The sequence below is a fragment of the Salvelinus sp. IW2-2015 genome, linkage group LG3, assembly GCF_002910315.2.
Source record: "Salvelinus sp. IW2-2015 linkage group LG3, ASM291031v2, whole genome shotgun sequence".
In the NCBI taxonomy this organism is placed as follows: domain Eukaryota; kingdom Metazoa; phylum Chordata; class Actinopteri; order Salmoniformes; family Salmonidae; genus Salvelinus; species Salvelinus sp. IW2-2015.
In genome coordinates this window covers 26,452,608-26,474,053 of record NC_036840.1, presented here as the reverse complement: position 1 = coordinate 26,474,053, position 21,446 = coordinate 26,452,608, and the positions used below count along the sequence as shown (strand labels likewise).

The 21,446-nt window shown below is 46.2% G+C and overlaps 1 pseudogene; it reads left to right on the top strand.

The window, feature by feature from the left end:
* Positions 1-21,446, top strand: part of LOC111980705 (chromodomain-helicase-DNA-binding protein 3-like) — a 31,849-nt pseudogene that overhangs the window by 5,370 nt on the left and 5,033 nt on the right.

Below are 21,446 nucleotides of genomic sequence, written 5' to 3'. Positions count from 1 at the left end.
CCCCACCCCTCTCTCTCTGTCAGTGCTGGGTGAGGGTGATGTGGAGGTGGATGGTTATGAGACAGACCACCAGGACTACTGTGAGGTGTGCCAGCAGGGAGGGGAGATCATTCTCTGTGACACCTGTCCCAGAGCCTACCACCTGGTCTGTCTGGAGCCTGAGCTGGAGAAGGCCCCCGAGGGCAAGTGGAGCTGCCCCCATTGTGTGAGTTACTGTAATGCTTAAAATTGGTTGTACCGTAATCGTCATGTCTACGATTGATTTATATTATTGTATGGAATAATGTATTACCATTTCGCACCATATACACACTATTACTTTAAGTGCTCCTCAACCTATTCATTCTCCATGGTCTCATTCTCCTCTCCTGTCCTCCTCCTCTCCTACAGGAGAAAGAGGGGATCCAGTGGGAAGCGAAGGATGAGGACTTTGAGGAGTTTGAGGAGGAGAGTGAGGACATGGTGGTACCAGAAGTACCTGGGGTTGGACTGCTGGTAGGACTGGAGGAAGAGGAGGATGAGCACATGGAGTTCTGCAGGGTCTGTAAGGATGGGGGGGAACTATTATGCTGCGACACCTGTCCCTCCTCCTACCACATCCACTGTCTCAACCCGCCCCTGCCTGAGATCCCCAACGGAGAGTGGCTGTGTCCGCGCTGCACTGTAAGTCATGTTTGTTTGTTTCTACTTTGTGTGGAGCACTTTTATTCTATTCTTCATTTTCGTCTTCTTCCCCCAGTGTCCTGCCATCAAAGGCAGGGTACAGAGGATCCTCCACTGGCGATGGGGCGAGCCCCCCGATCCTGTACCCGTGCCCCCCGCCCCCGATTCCCCTCCTGATGCTCCCCTGCCAACCCCCATGAAGGGCAGGGCCGAGAGGGAGTTCTTTGTCAAGCTGGCCGGACAGTCCTACTGGCACTGTACCTGGATCACTGAAATACAGGTGTGTGAGAGAGAGAGAGAGAGAGAGAGAGAGAGAGAGAGAGAGAGAGGCTGATGAAATAATATGAACAGCTGAAATGCTTGGCATGCAAGTGTGTCTACCACCTGTCTGTCTTGCCTTCCTTGTTTTCATTGAACAAATTCTCTCTATTCCTCTCCTCTTTTTCATCCCTCCATCCGTCTAGCTGGAGATCTTCCACTCGGTGATGTTCCGTAACTACCAGAGGAAGACCGATATGGATGAGCCTCCCAGTCTGGACTATGGGTCAGGGGGAGAGGAGGAGAGTGTTAAGAGTGAGAAGAGGAGGCTGAAAGACCCAGACTATGCTGCCCTGGATGACAAGTTCTATAAATACGGCATCAAGCCTGAATGGATGATGGTCCACCGCATCATTAACCACAGGTACGTGTGTGTGAGGGGGGGGGAGTGTCGGTGTGTGTGCGGGCGTGTGCTAGTTTATTGATTGGTATGTCTGCAGTTGAGGCCGTAATGTGTGTGTTTTTCCCAGTGTGGACAAGAAGGGGATATACCACTACCTGGTCAAGTGGAGAGACCTGACCTACGACCAGTGCACATGGGAGAGAGACAATCTGGAAATGCCAGAGTTTGTCATCCACAAGGCCAACTACTGGGCACACAGGTACTGTGTACTGGCCAATTGGCATCCATGTTGGCACCAAACACTAAAACATTCAAACTGTCTTTGTATTTATAGACTCAATATGGGAACCGTGGAAGTTCATCTCAAACCAAGTTTACCCAACTCTGTAGGCTATTGTATATGGCTCAAGGACACTGGATTTGATAGGTTGATAGGTTGATTGATTGATTGATTCAGGGATGAGGTGATGAAGGAGGCTCCAGACATGCCGAGGAGGATGAGGAGCATGAGGATGGAGGAGAGCGAAGACCCCCACAGATCACCTGTCAACGACGTGAGTTCTGATTGGCTCACTCACTCTGTAACAGCCACATCTATCGGTCGTCATTCTGGTAGCCGATCAACTAACACTTCCAAGTCAAAACTCTACTATCCTTCTTTACTTGTATGCCAATTATGTTGGTCTCATTTTTTCCCCTTACATCAACATCCCGCCTACTCATTCCTTGTCTTTATCTTCCAGCCTACGATAAAGTACGAGGAGCAGCCAGACTTTGTGACGGCGACGGGGGGCACTCTGCACCTGTACCAGCTGGAGGGGCTCAACTGGCTGCGTTTCAGCTGGGCACAGGGCACTGACACCATCCTGGCAGACGAGATGGGGCTGGGCAAGACTATCCAGACCATCGTCTTCCTCTACTCACTCTTTAAAGAGGTAGGACGTCGCTGTCAGGTGGCTCTGTGTACTATGTACACCTGTATTTGGTATTGCCAGTGCTTCTAGTCCCTTCTAGTTCTTGCTAGGGTTTCTAGTCCTGTGTGGCTCATTTTGTAGAGCATGGCGCTTGCAACGCCAGGGTTGTGGGTTCGATTCCCATGGGGGGACCAGTACGAAGAAGGTATGAAAATATTTGCACTCACTACTGTAAGTCGCTCTGGATAAGAATGACTAAAATGTAAATTGCAATGCCAATTCCTTCTTAACATATTCTGCTCTATTCTATGCATTATCAATGGGTCTTTCTGCATCACAGTCACCATTGGAAATATGGTGCATCTCTTCCCTCCCCTCCACTCTTTCCTTCCCCCCACCAAGGGCCACACTCGTGGCCCGTTCCTGGTGAGTGCCCCCCTCTCCACCATCATTAACTGGGAGAGAGAGTTTGAGATGTGGGCCCCGGACTTCTACGTGGTGACCTACACAGGGGACAAGGACAGCAGAGCAATCATCAGAGAGAATGAGCTGACCTTTGACGACACGGCCATTAGGGGAGGGAAGAAAGCCTTCAAACTGAGGGTGAGGAAGGAGGGGACGGAGGGAGGGAGGGAGGAGAGGAACGACAAGGGCAATAGAAAAGAGATGAGAGAAAGCTCCAATCTTTGTGTCCTTTTATTACGACCTCGACTAATCTCAGCATCTCCTTCCCCCCTCCTCCTTCCACTTCTCTCCCAATACAATCTCCCTTTTCCCCCAACATACCCCTCTCGATCTCCCTCCCTCTCTTTCTCTCTTCTCCAGAGAGAAGCCCCAATAAAGTTCCATGTCCTGTTGACCTCCTATGAGCTGGTGACGATAGACCAGACTTCCCTGAAGTCTATAGACTGGGCATGTCTAGTGGTGGACGAAGCCCACCGCCTCAAGAACAATCAGAGCAAGGTTGGCTCCCTCTGTTGTGATGTGTGTGTGTGTTGTTGTGTGTGTGTGTGTGTGTGTGTGTGTGGTGTGTGTGTGTGTGTGTGTGTGTGTGTGTGTGTGTGTGTGTGTGTACTGTATATAACCTTACTGAATTTCCTCTTCAAAGACAATAAAAGTCAAATCAATCAATCAATGAATTATTGCCTGCGATTTCTCTCCTCTCCCTGGTCAGTTCTTCCGACGTCTGAATGACTATAAGATTGACCACAAGCTGCTGCTGACTGGTACTCCTCTACAGAACAACCTGGAGGAGCTGTTCCACCTGCTCAACTTCCTCACTCCCAACCGCTTCAAGTAGGGCCAGCCTCACACACACACATTCACACATAGAACCACATACACATAACATGTATAGACTGATACACACTTGGACGTGCTGTATGTATAGACGCACACACTCGTAGAAACTGGCTAACAGACATAACCAGTCACACATCTCTACCTCTACTTACATGTTTTCAACCAAAATGGCCCCTACTCACCTGACATCCTTTCTCTCTCACTCTACCTCCCTCCCTCCCCCCTCCCCACCCTCTCTCTGTAGTAACCTGGAGGGGTTCCTGGAGGAGTTTGCCGACATCTCCAAGGAGGACCAGATCCAGAAGCTGCATGACCTGCTGGGCCCACACATGTTGAGGAGGCTGAAGGCTGATGTCTTCAAGAACATGCCGGCCAAGACAGAGCTCATCGTACGAGTGGAACTCAGCCCCATGCAGAAGTAAGGGTTGTAGGGAGGGAGGGAGGTTAGGGAGGGAGGGAAGGAAGGAAGGGGTAAGAAAGGATGAGAGGACAGGAAAAGAGAGAGGTAGTGATGCATGGAGGGAGGGAGGGAAGGAATAGACAGAGGTAGTGATGAAAGAAAGGTCAAAAAAGAGTGAGGGAAGAGCGTAATGAAGGGTGGAAAGAAGAGGGGAGGTAAGGTGAATAGTGTGGTAGATGGAGAGATGGAAAAAGAGAGAGAGAGGGAGTATTTGACTAGTTAATCATAAAAACAATCACACACTAACTGTGCCCATCTCAATTGATGTATTTTAACAGGAAATACTACAAGTTGATTCTGACGAGGAACTTTGAGGCTCTGAACTCGAAAGGAGGAGGTAACCAGGTGTCTCTACTCAACATCATGATGGACCTGAAGAAGTGTGCCAACCACCCCTACCTCTTCCCTGTCGCCTCCATGGTAACTATCATCATAATTATATAGTCATTTATGTTACAGGAATACTGTATCAACATTTTCCACTGTAAGACTGTAATTCACCTCTGAATTGCAGTACAGTGACACCTTCTGGTAGATTTGAGTATTATAGCTACAAATGTGTCCAGCCTATTACAGCTTATTACAGTCCAGGGGGAAATCTAGCAATATGCATGAATGAAAATATGTCCAAACATAGATGTTTATGGAATTTAAAAAGTTTATATTCTTTCAGTTATTTATCAGATGACCTTGTCCAGGGATTTAAAATAGCAAGTTCAGTAAATAAGCTATATCTGTGTATATGTCATCACATGGACACGGTGTGTTGTCTTTACCGTGGTATTAGGAAGCCCGTAAGACTGCAAGCGGAGCGTACGAGGGCACGGACCTCACAAAGGCTTCTGGGAAACTGACTCTTCTGCAAAAGATGATGAGAAAACTGAAGGACCAAGGACACCGCGTGCTCGTCTTCTCACAGGTTGGTACACACACACACACACACACACACACACACACACACACACACACACACACACACAGGGGCACTGTTAGCACTTCCGTAACCATTTCGCTGTTCTCTCTCTCTCCTCCCTCTCTGATAGATGACTAAGATGTTGGACCTGTTGGAGGACTTCCTGGACTTTGAGGGTTATAAGTACGAGAGGATCGATGGAGGAGTCACAGGGGCTCTGAGACAGGAGGCCATAGACAGGTTCAATGGTGAGGGAGACACTCATCGTCTAAGGGCTCTAGAAACAAAAGCCACGACTATAGATGAAAGGGTCCTTTTTAGTTTCTTGTGAGATTTGGGTGTGTGTGTAATACAACTCCACCCTCCCTCTATCTCTCTCAGCTCCTGGTGCGCCTCAGTTCTGTTTCCTGCTGTCCACCAGGGCAGGGGGTTTGGGTATTAACCTGGCTACAGCTGACACCGTCTTCATCTTCGACTCAGACTGGAACCCCCACAATGACATCCAGGTAGAATGTCTGCCATTCACTGCCATTCTATAGCCCACAATGCACTCAGATCTGTCATTAAGTCTTGACAGCATTCTTGTATCAAATCAAGTCATGTTTATTTGTCATATGCACAGGATACACATGTACTTGCAGGTTCCCTCTCGACAATGCGACAACAATAAGAAATAATACAAATATTTTTAAAAGCTCGTATGGTTTTTTACGCCATATTTTGTTTTTTATTTTATTTTTTCGTCTTATCTCTTCTCTACCCCTCTCTGTCTCACCCCCCTCTACTTCTTTCAATCTCCCTTGTCCCACCCTGCTGTCTCACTCCTCCCTCCCCCTCTACCCTCCCTCCCCCACAGGCGTTCAGTCGTGCCCACCGCATCGGGCAGGCCAACAAGGTGATGATATACCGCTTCGTGACCCGTGCCAGTGTGGAGGAGCGCATCACCCAGGTGGCCAAGAGGAAGATGATGTTGACCCACCTCGTGGTACGGCCCGGCCTGGGCTCCAAGGCTGGATCCATGTCCAAACAGGAGCTGGACGACATCCTCAAGTTTGGCACCGAGGAGCTGTTCAAGGACGAGATTGAATGTGAGTTATTGTCAAGCATTTTGTGGCACCTGTTGATGTGGGATGGAAGGAGGATAGGAGAAAGGGGGAAGGATAGGGGAAGAGCAGGAGGAGGATGGAGGGATCTCAAATGCGAGGATAGGACGCCGAGAGCTTAATATGAGGGGTTCTTTAGGGACTTAATATGAGGGGTTCTTTAGGGACTTAATATGAGGGGTTCTTTAGGTACTTAATATGAAGGGGTTTTTAGGGACTTAATAATGAGGGGTTTTTAGGGACTTAATATGAGGGGGTTCTTTGGGATTAATATGAGGGGTCTTTAGGGACTTAATATGAGGGGTTCTTTAGGTACTTAATATGAGGGTTCTTTAGGACTTAATATGAGGGGTTCTTTAGGGATTAATTATGAGGGTTTTTAGGGACTTAATATGAGGGGTTCCTTTAGGGACTATTAATATGGGTCTTAGGACTTTAGAGGGGTCTTTTAGGGACTTAATATGAGGGGTTTTTAGGGACTAATATGAGGGTTCTTTAGGACTTAATATGAGTGGGTTTTTTAGGGAAAAATATGAGGGGTTCTTTAGGGACTTAATATGAGGGGGTTCTTTAGGGACTTAATAATGAGGGGGGTTCTTTAGGGACTTAATATGAGGGGTTCTTTAGGGACTTAATATGAGGGTTTTTAGGACTTAATATGAGGGGTTTCTTAGGGCTTAATATGAGGGGTTTTTAGGACTATATGAGGGGTTCTTTAGGGACTTAATATGAGGGGTCTATTTAGGGACTTAATATGAGGGGTTCTTTAGGGACTTAAATATGAGGGTTTTTAGGGTTAATTGAGGGGTTTTAGGTACTTTAATATGAGGTGTTTTAGGGATTAATATTGAGGGTCTTGCGACTTTAATATTGGTTTTGAAGGGACTAATATGAGGGTTCTTTAGGATTAAATATGAGGGTTCTTTAGGGTACATTAATATGGCGGTTCTTTAGGGCCACAATATGAGGGGTTCTTTTAGGGGACTACTTAAATATGAGGGGTTCTTGGACAACGGGGTTTAGACTTATATGAGGGTTCATTAGGACTTAATATGAGGGTTTTCTTAGCGACTTAATATGAGGGTTTTTAGGGACTTAATATGAGGTGTTCTTCTAGGGACTTAATATGAGGGGTTCTTTAGGAATTAATATGAGGGGTTCTTTAGGCACTTAATATGAGGGGTTCTTTAGGAATTAATATGGAGGGGTTCTTTAGGCCTCATTATGAGTTCTTTAGGGATTAATATGAGGGGTTCTTTAGCACTTTTAATATGATAAGGCGGCTTCTTTTAGGTGACTTACTTAGCGAGGGGTTCTTAGGCGACTTAATCGAGGGTTTCTTAGGCGACTTTAATAATAGGGTTTTTAGGGACTTAAAATATGAGGGCTTTTAGGAGAAACCTCTTAATTATGCATGGGCGTTCTTTAGGCGACTTAATTGAGGGGTTCTTTAGGATTAATATGAGGGGTTTCTTAGCTTAATATGAGAGGTTGCTAGGGAACTTAATATGAGGGCGTATTGGACTAATATGAGGGTTCTTTAGGGAATTAATTATGAGGGGTTCTTTAGGGACTTAATATGAGGGGTTCTTTAGGGACTACACTTTCTTTTTGGGGGTTGTTACATACATCTGTATATGGAATTATTTTAGTCACATCTTCATCTTTGTTTCATCACCGTTTCCTATTCCCCCAAAGTCCTCTCACCACCACGTATGTCCACCCTCTCTCCCCTACGGTGTCCAGCGGGGGACAACAGGGACGATGAGGGCAGTGTGATCCACTACGACAGCTCGGCCATCGAGAGGTTGCTGGACCGGAGCCAGGACGCTACGGATGACACAGACATGCAGAACATGAACGAATACCTGAGCTCCTTCAAAGTGGCCCGATACATGGTCCGAGAGGAGGATAAGGTGAGAGGGGGAGGGAGGGATGGAGAGAGCAGGATAGAGAGAGAGAAGTGATAACATTGCTGTTTCAGATTACAACTTTTTGTACGCTTGCATTTATACAGAAATATTATATGGCACGTTGGTGTATTTTTGTTCCTCTTATGCTAATCTAAACTGTTAACACTTTCCATTGAACTATAYAAGAGTTTGTAAGTAGATTACATCACATTGGTTATARGTAAACTGTTCTTCCATGTTCTTGCATGTGTGTATCCAGATTGAGGAGGTGGAGCGTGAGATCATTAAGCAGGAGGAGTGTGTSGACCCAGAATACTGGGAGAAGCTGCTGAGACATCACTATGAGCAACAACAGGAGGACCTGGCTAGTAAACTGGGCAAGGGCAAGAGGAACCGCAAGCCTGTCAACTACAACGACGCAGCACAGGAGGACCAAGGTAGGTAGTTGGGAACCATCAGTCGTGGTTGTCACGGAGATGGGTGTAGGCGCATCACTATGGCAACCTGGGGCATTCTGAATAACTTTTTGTTGTTGATAGACTTTGTATCATGTCCGTGTATTGGTTCATTCATGGTTGATAGAAGAATGTTGTGCTCTTTGTTAGATTTAGATATTTTCATACACGGTCTTTGTGCAATACGTTAGGTAATGCTAAAGTAATGCTGAAGCTTTGTTAAAGTATTGCTAGTAGTAGCTGCATGGGGATACTGGGCCTAGCCTGTTGACGGTACACCATGTGCTGTTTCAGACTGGCATACTGGTATTTCAGATAACCAGTCCGAGTACTCTGTGGGCTCTGAGGAGGAGGATGAAGACTTCGACGAGAGACCAGAAGGTAGGCCAAAGTACACAAGGCACAACACATTTGGAGTGAAGCCTTCTCTGTTGAATGTGTTGTGATAGATTATTTTATTCTCACATTTAGTGTTTGGATTTTAAAGGAGAGACTAGATTGATATTATGTCTGCTTTACTAGTACCCGTGCTTGACTTGGGCAGCAGCCCAGCGGAGCTGACAACTGGCACCTCAAATGTTCTACTGCTTGAGCTCCTGTTCTTCTTATAGAATATTAGCTCCAAAGTATTGTGGAGCTACTGCACATGAATTCTGTATAAACAGTACCGGCATCCAAACCTATTTCAGTCCAAGTCAACTGGTACCGTAAGTACTACGCTGGTTACCAGCCACTTTCCTGACTTCTCCTCCTCCTTTCTCTATCTCACTCTCATTCTCTCTTCTCTCTCTCTCTCTCCCTCTCTCTCTCTCTCTCTCTTCTCTCTCTCTCTCTCTCTCTCTCTACCTGATTCCTCTCTCTCGCTCCAGGTTCTCGCAGACAGTCCCGCCGCCAGATGAGGAACGAGAGAGACAAGCCATTGCCCCCCCTGTTGGCCAGAGTGGCCGGCAACCTGGAGGTTAGACAAAATAACCTTCTGTTCTGCTGTGTATGGGTTATGAAGTCCTTATGTAGGTACCTTTCACCTGGGCACCACTCTCTCGCCGTCCCCCCTCTCATGGCTTATGAACTGCATATGAATGCAATGTGTATGGGTTGTGAATGTGTTATAACGTCCTTATGCCCTCTAGGTGTTGGGCTTCAACACGCGCCAGCGGAAGGCCTTCCTAAACGCGGTGATGCGTTGGGGCATGCCCGCCCAGGACGCCTTCTCCTGCCAGTGGCTGGTCAGAGACCTGAGGGGCAAGAGTGAGAAGGAGTTCAAGTGAGTGGAGAGGAACTGTGATTGTTTGCGTCACCGGCTACAGTATGAGCTTACACTGAGATCTTCATACTACATTGTAGTTGCTGAGCCCTCTTTGTTTGCTGTTTTTCAAAACCTTTTTCTCTCTTCCCCCCTCCCCCTTTTCTGCTCTCCTACTGCCTCTCTCTGCCTGGTTCCTCTCTCTCCCTCACTTCTCTCTTCTTTCTCTTTCAGAGCGTATGTGTCTCTGTTCATGCGTCACCTGTGTGAGCCCGTGGCCGACGGCGCCGAGACGTTCGCCGACGGCGTGCCGAGGGAGGGCCTGTGCCGTCAGCCCGTGCTGACCCGCATCGGGGTCATGTCCCTGGTCAAGAAGAAGGTTAGGGGTCAAAGTCTATCCTAGCAACCACAATGCTAAGCTAACAGGCTAGCTAGTTACATTTCAACCAATAGCAACAGTTGTTTTTTTTAGCACAGCTGTCACCCATTCAGACCTGTCAGACCAGAATCTAACAAAGGAAATCATATGAGGAAATAGAGATATTTTACAGTCATTCGACCTCTTTCGTTTCCACTAAGATTTTCCCAGGCTGTGACTTCCTCGTGACATAAAGATACATCAATGAAAAGCCACAGAAATTAGAGCCAATTTTTCCCAGGGAAAGAGACGGTTGGCTAGACTAGAATTAGAACAGAACAGTACAGAAAATAACAGTATAGGACAGTACAGAACAGTACAGAACAGCACAGTACAGTACAGAATAGAATACTTTATTGCCAGTCAACAATGATTGACAGCTGCTTGGTCCTGTCTCTGAACCATCCCCTCCCCTCCTTTCTGCTCAGATCCAGGAGTTTGAGCACATCAACGGGCGGTGGAGTCTCCCAGAGCTGAAGCCAGAGATGAAGCCTGAGGCGCTGAGGCCAGAGGTCAGTGTGTCTTCCTCCTCCAGAGCCTCCTCCCCTGGAGGGACCATGAAGACTGCTACGCCCACCCCTGACCCCAGCTGTACCTCAGACAACACCCCCTGCACCTCCAAACCAGGTGGGTGAACAAAGTACACACACAAGCAAGCATACACATGCACACACACACACACACACACACACACACACACACACACACGTAGGCAGGCACGCAGCTCAAAACATATCCAGCAGGGGGCACTCCAAGTCTGACTGTGATAACTGTGTGTGTGTGTACATTTGTGTGTGTGTGAGCGAGGGATGACCCTCTGCCTGTGTGTTGTGTTCAGCTACCCCTGCTCCCTCAGAGAGAGAGAAGAACGGGAAAGATGGAGAGAAGGAGGAGGGAGAGAAGGAGGAGGGTAAGGCCCCATCTGAGCCAGAGAAAGATGGAGAGAAAGAGACGGAAGGGGGTAAAGCGGTAGAGGGCAACAGGAGTGCAGATCCTGAAGTGGTGAGAGATTGAATGCTGTTAATTACACAGTTCACAGTCTTAAGAAATCTTGCTAACCTACATACAGTTATACCAACGACTGTCACTGAACACTATGTTTTGTCTTGTCCCCAGTCTCCAATTCCTACGAAAGAAGCTCCGCAAGAATTATCCCCTAGTACAACAACAGACAAGGAAGAGAGTGATACAAAAGAGGAGGGGAAAGAAACAAAAACGACTGACACCCCTCCGGCCCCAGTGGAGGAGAAGAAAGGAGAAGAGGAGAGTACGGAGGGCACACCGGGAGGAACAACTAAACAAGGGTCGGCGGTCAAAGATGAGAAACCAGGTAGTGTAACGCTCTCACCCGGAGAGAAGATGGAGGAGGAGGAGAAGGGGAGAGAGAAGGAGAACGACAAGGAGAGCGAGGAAGCCCCTGTTGCCACAGAAGCATCAGACAACAAGGAGAAGATGGACAGACAGCTACCCTCTGACGTGATGAAAGGTGAGTGACCTCACCTGTCTGTCTGTCCGTCCATTCGTCTGTACCTGTCTGTTAGTCAGTTCGTTAGTTAGTGACTCACTGACTAGTCACTGGTAGATATATGTACACTCTTAGGTATCTTTCAATGGCATCCACTGATCTAAAGGAACTTGCTTGTGTTCTTCTTGGTCACAGAGGAAGTAAAAGGTGAAAAGGATGCTGGGAAAGAAGTGGCGAAGGAGGAGGTTGCCAAAGACACCTTGCCGAAACCCCCCATCATCCCACCCGAGCGACGGCGCTTCATGTTCAACATCGCTGACGGGGGCTTCACGGGTAAACGACCCCTATCATATGACCCCTGTCATATCTGGTACTGTGTGTTAGAGCTGTGGCAGAACTCACTCTGTATCAAGGGTTGTTTCAACATTCATTCAATGTTATGTTGATATTCACCCACGCTGAGCTCCACACACAGGGATTCAGTATCATGGGTTGCTTTAGCATGAGGGTTTTAACATTGACACAATGTTGTGTTGACTTTTTCCTAGTGACTTTTTCCTAGTTCTGGACTAGAGGTCCAGAACACCCTCAGTCAGTATCACAGGTTGTTGTTATAACATTGATACAATATTATATTGACTTTACCCTGCAGAGATGCACACACTGTGACAGAACACACGTTGTTCATTTAACAGTAAAACAACATTATGTTGACGTTATAACATTATGCTGACGTTGTCCCCCTGCGGAGCTCCACACGCTGTGGCAGAACTCACAAGTTGTTTTAACATTGTTATAACTTTGACACAACATTATGCTAACGTTTCACCCTGCAGAGCTTCATACGCTGTGGCAGAACGAGGAGCGGGCGGCCATCTCCTCTGGGAAGATGAATGAGATCTGGCACCGGCGGCACGACTTCTGGCTGCTGGCGGGAATCGTTCTGTATCCTTGACGGCGGTTGCCAAGGAGACCGTCTTGTCGTGTTTATTTATTGATCTTGCTGCAGCAGGGGCTTCTTGTTAGAAGTCAACAAGTCCATTCACTGATGCCTTTGTGTAGCAGAGAACTATTAGATTGTGTCTGCAGAGATCTACACACGGACTAGAGATTGGAAGTCCATTCTGTTTGTTCTATTTCTGTGACTTTCACTAGAATTCCCAATCCGGAAATCTAACCCTAGCCCTCCTAACACAAGAAACACAATAAAGATCTGAAAGAATTCGATAGGAATAAGCTTGATGATGATAGCCCTATTCATAGGCTTAGTAGAAGTTGTGCTAAAATACTTATTACTACTGAAAAGCTAGATGTTTGTTTGGGATTTGCCAATGATGTATTGAGCTTGTATGACCCTTGACCTCTCTGTATCAGTCATGGGTACGCGAGGTGGCAGGACATCCAGAACGACCCCCAGTTCGCCATTGTCAACGAGCCCTTCAAGTCGCAGGCCAACAAGGGCAACTTCCTGGAGATGAAGAACAAGTTCCTGGCCCGCCGCTTCAAGGTACGACACCACATGGCGTGACATAAAATGACATAACCTGACATGACATAGCATGACATGACATTGCATAGCAGTGTAGCATGGCATAGGATACATAGCGTAGAATAACTAAAAGGCCAGGAAACACTCTGAGCCCTACACATCACATGACATACTATAACATAACCATCACATAACTATGACACCACACAACCATGACACAGACAAGATGAACACAATTCAGGACATACAGTGAGCTCCAAAAGTATTGGGACAGTGACATTTTGTTTTTGTTGTTTTGGCTCTGTACTCCAGGACTTTGGATTTGAAATGATACAATGACTATGAGGTTCATGTGCAGACTGTCAGCTTAAATTCTAGGGTATTTTCATCCATATCGGGTGAACCGTTTTGAAATTATAACACTTTTTGTACATAGTCCCCCCATTTTAGTGGACCAAAAGTATTGGGACAAAATCACTTATATGTGTATTAAAGTAGTAAAAAGTTAAGTATTTGGTCCCATATTCATAGCATGCAATGACTACGTCAAGCTTGTCACTCTACAAATGTGAGATGCATTTGCTGTTTGTTTTGGTTGTGTTTCATACCCCCCCCCCCCCCCCAAAAAATGCTAACCATGTTATTGTAATGGTGAGAGGTTAGCATGTGTTGGGGGTATGATATTTGTGCGTCTTTCACTCACTCATCATTCTTCACGATTAATTCAGGATTATCCATAGTCATGGTAGCATCCACATTAATGTAGAAGTGTTTAGAAACARATTCTATTCTTATTTACAATAAAAGTGACTCCAAAATGACACAATACCTTACCATTCATTTCTATTGGGCTCGAAATGATCTGAAACGCAAACCAAAACAAACAGCAAATGCATCCAACAAATTTGTAGAGTCACAAGCTTGATGTAGTCATTGCGTGCTAGGAATACGGGACCAAATAACTTTTACTACTTCAACACACATATAAGTGTGGCGGTAGGTAGCCTAGTGTTGGGCCAGTAACCAAAAGGTTGCTAGATCGAATCCCCGAGCTGACAAGGTAAGAATCTATCATTCTGCCCCAGAATAAGGCAGTTAACCCACTGTTCCTAGGCCATCATTGTAAATAAGAATTTGTTCTTAACTGATTTGCCTAGTTAAATAAAACAATTATAAGTGAGTTTGGTCCCATAATATGGGGGGGACTATGTACAAAAAGTGCTGTAATTTTGAAACAGTTCACCCGATATGGATGAAAATACCCTCAAAGGAAAGATGATAGTCCGCACATTAACCTTATAGTCATTGTATCATTACAAATCCAAAGTGCTGAAGTACAGAGCCAGAAGAATGTGTCACGGTCCCAATACTTTTGGAGCTCACTGTATTTAAGTGCAGTTCAATATCTAATAGAACACATCTGTTTTAAAAGATGTAAGCCTGAGACCCTATGAATGACAGATATTGAATTGACAGACAGATACCAGGGTGGTATTGCTGACCGGTGCGTTTGTGAAATGGCACTCATCCTGTTTTTGATGGCCTCACATGTTTCATGCCCTGACCTCAACATCCGCATTCTCACTCTCACACAATGATGGTGGCTAAAAGAACACTGTAAATATGAATATTTTTTCTAGAATTTCTCCCCATATCATCTGTCTTTTTCTGACTCATTCTTCTCTCCTCCTCCTCATGCCATCCTCACATTCTGTTTATCTCTCTCCTCTTTCTGCCTATTACGATTCAGATAAATTAAACTCAATAAAACTTTCTTCCCGTGAAATGCAGTACACACTGTACATGTTGGCCAGATATATGTCAAGAAGCAGACGAGTTTTAGGACAATCCTTGATGAAAGAACTGACCCCCCCCCCCCAGTTATTAGAGCAGGCCCTGGTGATCGAGGAGCAGCTGAGGAGGGCCAGCCTAACTGAATTGACCCAGGACCGCTCCACCCCGCCATGGCCCTGAACGCCCGCTTCGCCGAGGTGGAGTGTTTGGCTGAGTCCCACAGCACCTCAGCAAGGAGTCCCTGGCCGGGAACAAACCTGCCAACGCAGGTGCTGCACAAGGGTGAGGGACACAACACACACCCCAAATCTCCCTCCCCTTTCTGCGTGTGTGTGTGTGTGTCGTCTGTACGCATTTATATCAGAAATAAAGATAAAGAAACAATCTCCCAGACTACATCTTTTCAACGTTCTTTGACCTGAATCTGTCAGCAGACCAGGCCTCACAGAGCTGCGCTGCCAGAAGCTAACATTTCACATATCAACTTCAGGATAGCGTTACAATCTCAGTTACCAGACTTGTTTGTTAGTTCAGAAAATGTCCTCATCCGATCTCTGACGAGTTGGTGTGTTGGTATTGTTCATTTGAAAGGACAACATACTGGCTTGACTTTTTCAGTATTTCTACAACAATCCTGAAAGATAGAGATACGTTTATACAAAATGTGCCATGTGGTTTCGTGACATTAAACGAAAATGAGCGTTCAATATTGTAGTGCTTCAGTGGGGCAGGCTTTTGCTTCCAACACAACATATTCTACATGCCCTGTGGCCTAAAGTGTCTCACTGTATAATGTAACTCAAACCTAGTGGGAGACTGATAGAGTACGTAGTTGATGGTTAATACTAACACACCAATAGCTGCTTGTAATGGTTAACAGTAATTTACTAATCTAATAGCTGCTTGGAATGGCTAATGGAAGGAATTGACCGTTGAGTTGTTGTAATTTCAGTGCTGAACCAGTTGGAGGAGCTGCTGAGTGACATGAAGGCTGACGTGACGCGGCTCCCTGCCACACTGTCCCGAGTCCCGCCCATCGCCGCACGCCTGCAGATGTCAGAGAGGAGCATCCTCAGCAGACTAGCCAGCAAGGGTACTGACACACACACTCCCCCGGTAAGTAGACTGAGTTCAACACACCAGTAACGCAAGCCCGCGCAACACGCATACACACAAACTACCTGTGAACACACACAGACACATATATACCACACACACACTCAGACTTCTCATTATTCTTTTTGATTTCGATCGATCACAAATTGACAGTCTGTCCCCGCTCCCCTCCAGATCATCCCTCCAGGACCGTACGCCACTCCTCAGAACTTTGGACCCGCCTTCACCCCCGTCCCCCGGGAGTCTTACCCATGGGAGGGGCCAACTACAGCAAGATGCCCCCTGGATCTTTCGTATCAGGTCAGTGCTAGACTGTGCTGTAACACCCATTCACTGAAAAGGGCTTTCAAAACGACTAATGAATGATTCCATGTTGCTATCAGTTAGAATTGTTTTTTATGGGTTGCTACTCTGCAGCTGCTGCATTTCTTGCCGAAATCCTTCATTTATTATCTGATAAAGTCAATCCTTCATCAGTGAAGCTTTGGAAAAAATGTGGTTTGTGTGTGTGTGTGTGTTGGTGTGTTGGTGTGTGTGTGTTGTGTGTGTGTGGTGTGTGTGTGTGTGTGTGTGTGTGTGTGTGGTGGTGTGGTGTGTTACTCGTTCCAAGTAGGGCGTCTGTACAGCCCAAGCAGAGAAGACAAATCCATTTCGCTTAAGCTGCAGTACCTCCGAGAGTATGTACTATACCAGTGTATTGCACTATATTTATGTTGATATAGACCTAATGAGGTATAGTTTAGAATGCATTGGCTTCTGGCTCTGGAATCTTGGGACAGATGGGTCAAATCTGTACCAGATAATGCATGGGGAATGTAGCATCTTTATATGGTCATACATTTTGTAGTGAGATATTTGCGTCTGTTGCTATATAGATCATTATGGTGAGGTTAATGCTTCTAGGCCTTTTTACACTGTATTGTTCTTAGCCCCGGGCTAAATCTGCCCCTGGGCTAGCTTATCCTTTGTGTCACACAAGCATTTGTTAACCCTGGGCTGAGCTTTTGCCATGGGCTAAGGATTCACACTTGTATTCCAAAGCCCTGGGATAACAGACAAACACAACACGCGACCAACATTCTATTGCTGCAACGCGACCAATTTTATAAGCAATAAGGCATTTATTAACATATTCATTTTCCTCTAGCCTAGCGTTTTATTTCCAACAGTGTTTGGTGTCTGCCTGTCCGACCTTCGGAAACAATTTTTCTCACTTGAAATGCGATCTTGCTCTGTATAGAGAACGCTGTGCAAGGAAGATACATCGACTTTTCTGATCCAAGCAATATCATCCAACAATATTATTATCATGGATAGCTATATACAATTAAATGTCAATAGAAAACAGACGGAAATGGAGCGTTTGCTGCCCTTCCAGCTGTAGAGTTTGTGGATTCAGAGGCTAGCTAAATGAAACCCACTGGGCACAGATGTCAATTCAACGTCTATTCCACGTTGGGTCAACGTAATTTCATTAAAATAACGTGGAAACAACGTTGATTCAACCCATGTGTCCCCAGTGYGAAGACGTTGGCCAGCCTGCCTAACAACCGTTTTTGTTTTTGAACGGATTAAAGTATTTCAGTTATTTTTGTCCTCAGATGGAAAGATGAAATKGTATAAATGTACTTATCAAAATAGTGTGCCGAACGCATCACAGGCATCACAAGCATATGCAAATGAAGAGAAAGTGCAGCTTTTGTGATTGGACAGTGACAATTCTATGCGTTATTCTCGACCCCGTTTCACACTGGCTATTTTGGCACCGTGTGCCCCCGAAAAGTCGGTGCTAACCCTGCTCCGGAGCAGGGCCAGCTAGCCCTGGGCTAAGGTTGGTGCTAGCCCACTTTGGAATGTACATGTGTGAACACTCGATTATCCCTGGGCTAAAATGTATCTTAGCCCAGGGCTAAGTCGCAGTGTGAACGTGTCTAGGTAGTGTGTAGTAGTCACCTGTTTTTTCTCAAATGGCACTGTGGGATTACTCCCTGGTTTGTAACATCCTTCTAAGCAGTATTTATTGAAGAAAACTGAGTTGAGAACGTCCTCTCATCTGTCATGGCTCAATAAACCCTGGCAATGCCGGAGACACTTAGATCAGTGAGATCTACTTTATCTTTGTCTTTGTTTTCGTTGCTGTTAGTGGTGTCAGATTGCCATCTGAAGTAGTCAGGTTCACTGCTAATCACAATCTCTGATGTCAAAATGTTTTTGTCACTTTGGGGTGGATCCCTCAGAACTGGAATGATGTCATTCTGTTTCTATGGTGAATCCTTCCACTTAAGTTGAACTTTCACTTAGTCATGCACTGATGTCAATATTGGGAGATTTGAAAATTCTACTTGGTGGAAGTTAGGATTTGCCCTTTTATCTTTTCAATTGTTGAAAAACCTACAAACTGTTTTCTATTAGCTATTCTGAACCAAGCTTGCAAGAATATGAAGGTGTCCAGTACGTTGGAACCCCACAAACAATTTTGGAAGAATATTTACAGATGTTTATTTTTCCTCCTAAAGGTTTATTCTACTCATTGGCGTAATTAAAATATTCTAAACTCTCCACCTCAAACTCTCCACCTTTTTGGGGCGCGCTTATTGTCCAGCTCTTTCAGTCGTTTTTAAGTCCACTCCAACTGCCAACAATTTGTTTTCCCTCAATTTAGTTTGGCTACAGCAGATGTTGACCAGATACGTCTGCTCTGGAGTGTGTAACAGAACTCTAACAGAGATGCAGAGATATTTGGTAAACCTGATACTCCCCACTGGTATTACTCTGTATTGGCCTGGCTGATCCAGGATGCTGTGATCCAGGGTGCTGTGATCCAGTCCGTCTGTAGTGTGGACCTGCATTCCTACATCTTGATTTATGTATTTGCAGTGGGACCCATCAGTCTGAGACAGCATTCTGGGAGATTCGTTTTTTCTTTTTCTGAAAATGTGCCGTTAGTTCATTTCGTACCGCATCGCGGTGCCAAGATGTAATTCAGTCTCCAGGGACTTTGTACAAAGGTATTTTAAGAGGACACCAAACCACACAGAAGTTGCTTGTGTAAACTCCTTGTTGTGACTTGTGAACCAGAACTCTCTGAGGCTTGGCTGAACAGAATGCTGGGCTGAACGCTGGTGTTCAGAAATAGTCGCTAGATCACACACCGTCTGTCTGTTCTCTGTGGGTGTTGAGTCTGAGTGGATCGTGCTGCTGAAGCAGCTGAACACACAGACAGTCTGAACGAATGAATGCGCTCTCTGGGTAGAGCTATAAATATTTGGTATATGGGGGTGCGTTGGGTTTGTTGTCTTGATTAGGGTAGCTCTGGTTGGTGACCCCTTTTTAGAGAAAAGGAAGAGAGGGGGAGAGAGGAAGAGGAGAGTGAAGAGCAGAGGGGGAGAGAGAGAGCAGGAAATGATAGGAGAGGGGGAGAAAGATGAGAGAGGGGGAGAGAAGAGAGACAGAGAGGAGTGTGGAGAGGAGCGGAGGGAGAGAGTGAGTGAGGAAAAACAGTGAATGGAAAAAGCTAACACTTCTATGACCTCATAATAACCTGATAATAACCTCACTTCAACAGTCTGGTCACCTCATCCCAGTCCTGAGTACGCAAAGCTGCTACTGCGTCAAAATAAACAACTTCTGTCTGCCCTGCTTCTTTTCTCACTGTGTAACTGTAGCTAACCTCGGTGAACTCCAAGCAAAACGTAATGGCATTTCAACACACCTGAATTGTGAGAACACAAACTTTCAACAACATTGACTGTCCCTCAAAATGGCTTGCCCTTTGGGAAGTGTAACAATGATGTTGTGGTTGTTGTTGTTTCCATGACACCTCGAGGAAGCTGACCCTCAGTAGTGGAGTTTTGAGTGCCAGACTGCCTGAACTGACTGACTGTCGCTCGTGTTACCATGGCGTTGCTGGGGTGTTGCCGTGGCGTTGACGTGGTGACCCCCACCTCTCCCTCCCAGTCCCACCCAGTCTCTACAGCTCTGCCGCTTGTCTGCCCCCACAGAAGCCCCAGAAGCCCCGGGTGGCGGCGGCGCCGGCTTCCTGAAGACCAAGGAGCACGACATCATGCAGCGGCAGCGCGTGGTCGACCTGTGGAAGGACGGCAAATCGGAGGGGTCCATCGGGCAGGAGCTGAGGATGCCTAAGTCCACGGTGCACAGCATCATCGTCAAGTACCGACTCAGTAACACCGTGGAGAACCTGCCCCGCAACGGACGGCCCAAGAAACCCTGAGGATGGCGGGATGGAGAGATGGAGGGAGAGGTGGAGAAGCACAGAGAGAGACAGAATCCAAAAGGAGGAGAGGAGAAGAGACGGCACTTTGCAGTAAAGCATGGACGATGGATAGTGAGAGAGAGAGGGAGGTGGAGGGAGGCAGGGAGAGAGAGAGAGAGAGAGAATCCAAAAGGCACTGCTTTGAAGTAAAACATGGACAATTTATAGTGAGAGGAAGGTGAATTGTCTGGCCAAAAAATAGAGGGGGAAAGAGGGAAGGAAAGAGGCCCGTAAGCTGACTCTGGGGGAGAAGTGTTGGCAGAGAGAAAAAGGCAACGAGGAAAAAATAGCGAGAGTATGTTAATGTAATCAAGAGAGAAGGGGTTCAAGAATGTAGGTATGAGCAGCTGAAAGAGAGAAACATGCAAAGAAAGGGGAGATTTGTTCTTTTTCATTCCTCYGACAAATCTACTGGCCCGTTTCTATCCCTTCTCTCCCGTTCTGCCCCAACGTTTCCCCTCCGGAATCATTCTTTATCCGACGGCTGAGTGAACGACTCTGCACTCCTTCATTCCTCCACAATCCCTCTCTGTCCTGCACACCTCATCCTCCCTCTCTCTTACACACACACACAGCAGACCTTGCACACAACATTACCTAAACCTACTAAGACTGGTCTCTCTCTGTACTACCCTCCTCTGTTCAATACAAGGCACTGCAATGCAAATGCAAGCCAAAGTGGACCATGCTGGATTTTCTCATTTCAACCCCAAAAAATTAGAATGAGGAAAAATTGTCCCTGGACTGAATCACCCCTCGGCATTCCAGATTCCAAGCCCAACCAACCGTAAAGCAGCACAGATGTAGAAACAAAAGTACTTCCTGTTTTTATATTGTTGTCGTCGTAAGGAACCAATCAACATGAGATGTGAAGAGGACAGTGACCAATGGGAAGAGAGCTGTATTCTTTGTACTGTATTGGCCAACCATACTTACTGTAGCACCTTTATATGGGGTCACTTTATCTTGATGGACGTAAGAAGGAAACGCAGGCAATAGGGGGTCTGGTATTGGGACAACGATGTGGTGTAGTGTCATGAAGTGTGAATGTGTGAAAAAGTGATCAGCTGGCGTTTCATGTACCTCAAAGCACAAAGCGTGGCTTGACTTGTCGGCCCAAATTCTTTAACGGAATGACATTACAGAAAGATTAGATTGGATCTGCAAAAGGGAAAGTGATATTGTACAGGACATGCCTGTGCACACACACACACACACACACACACGCTCATGCATGTGCGAAAGTGTTGGCATACACACATGT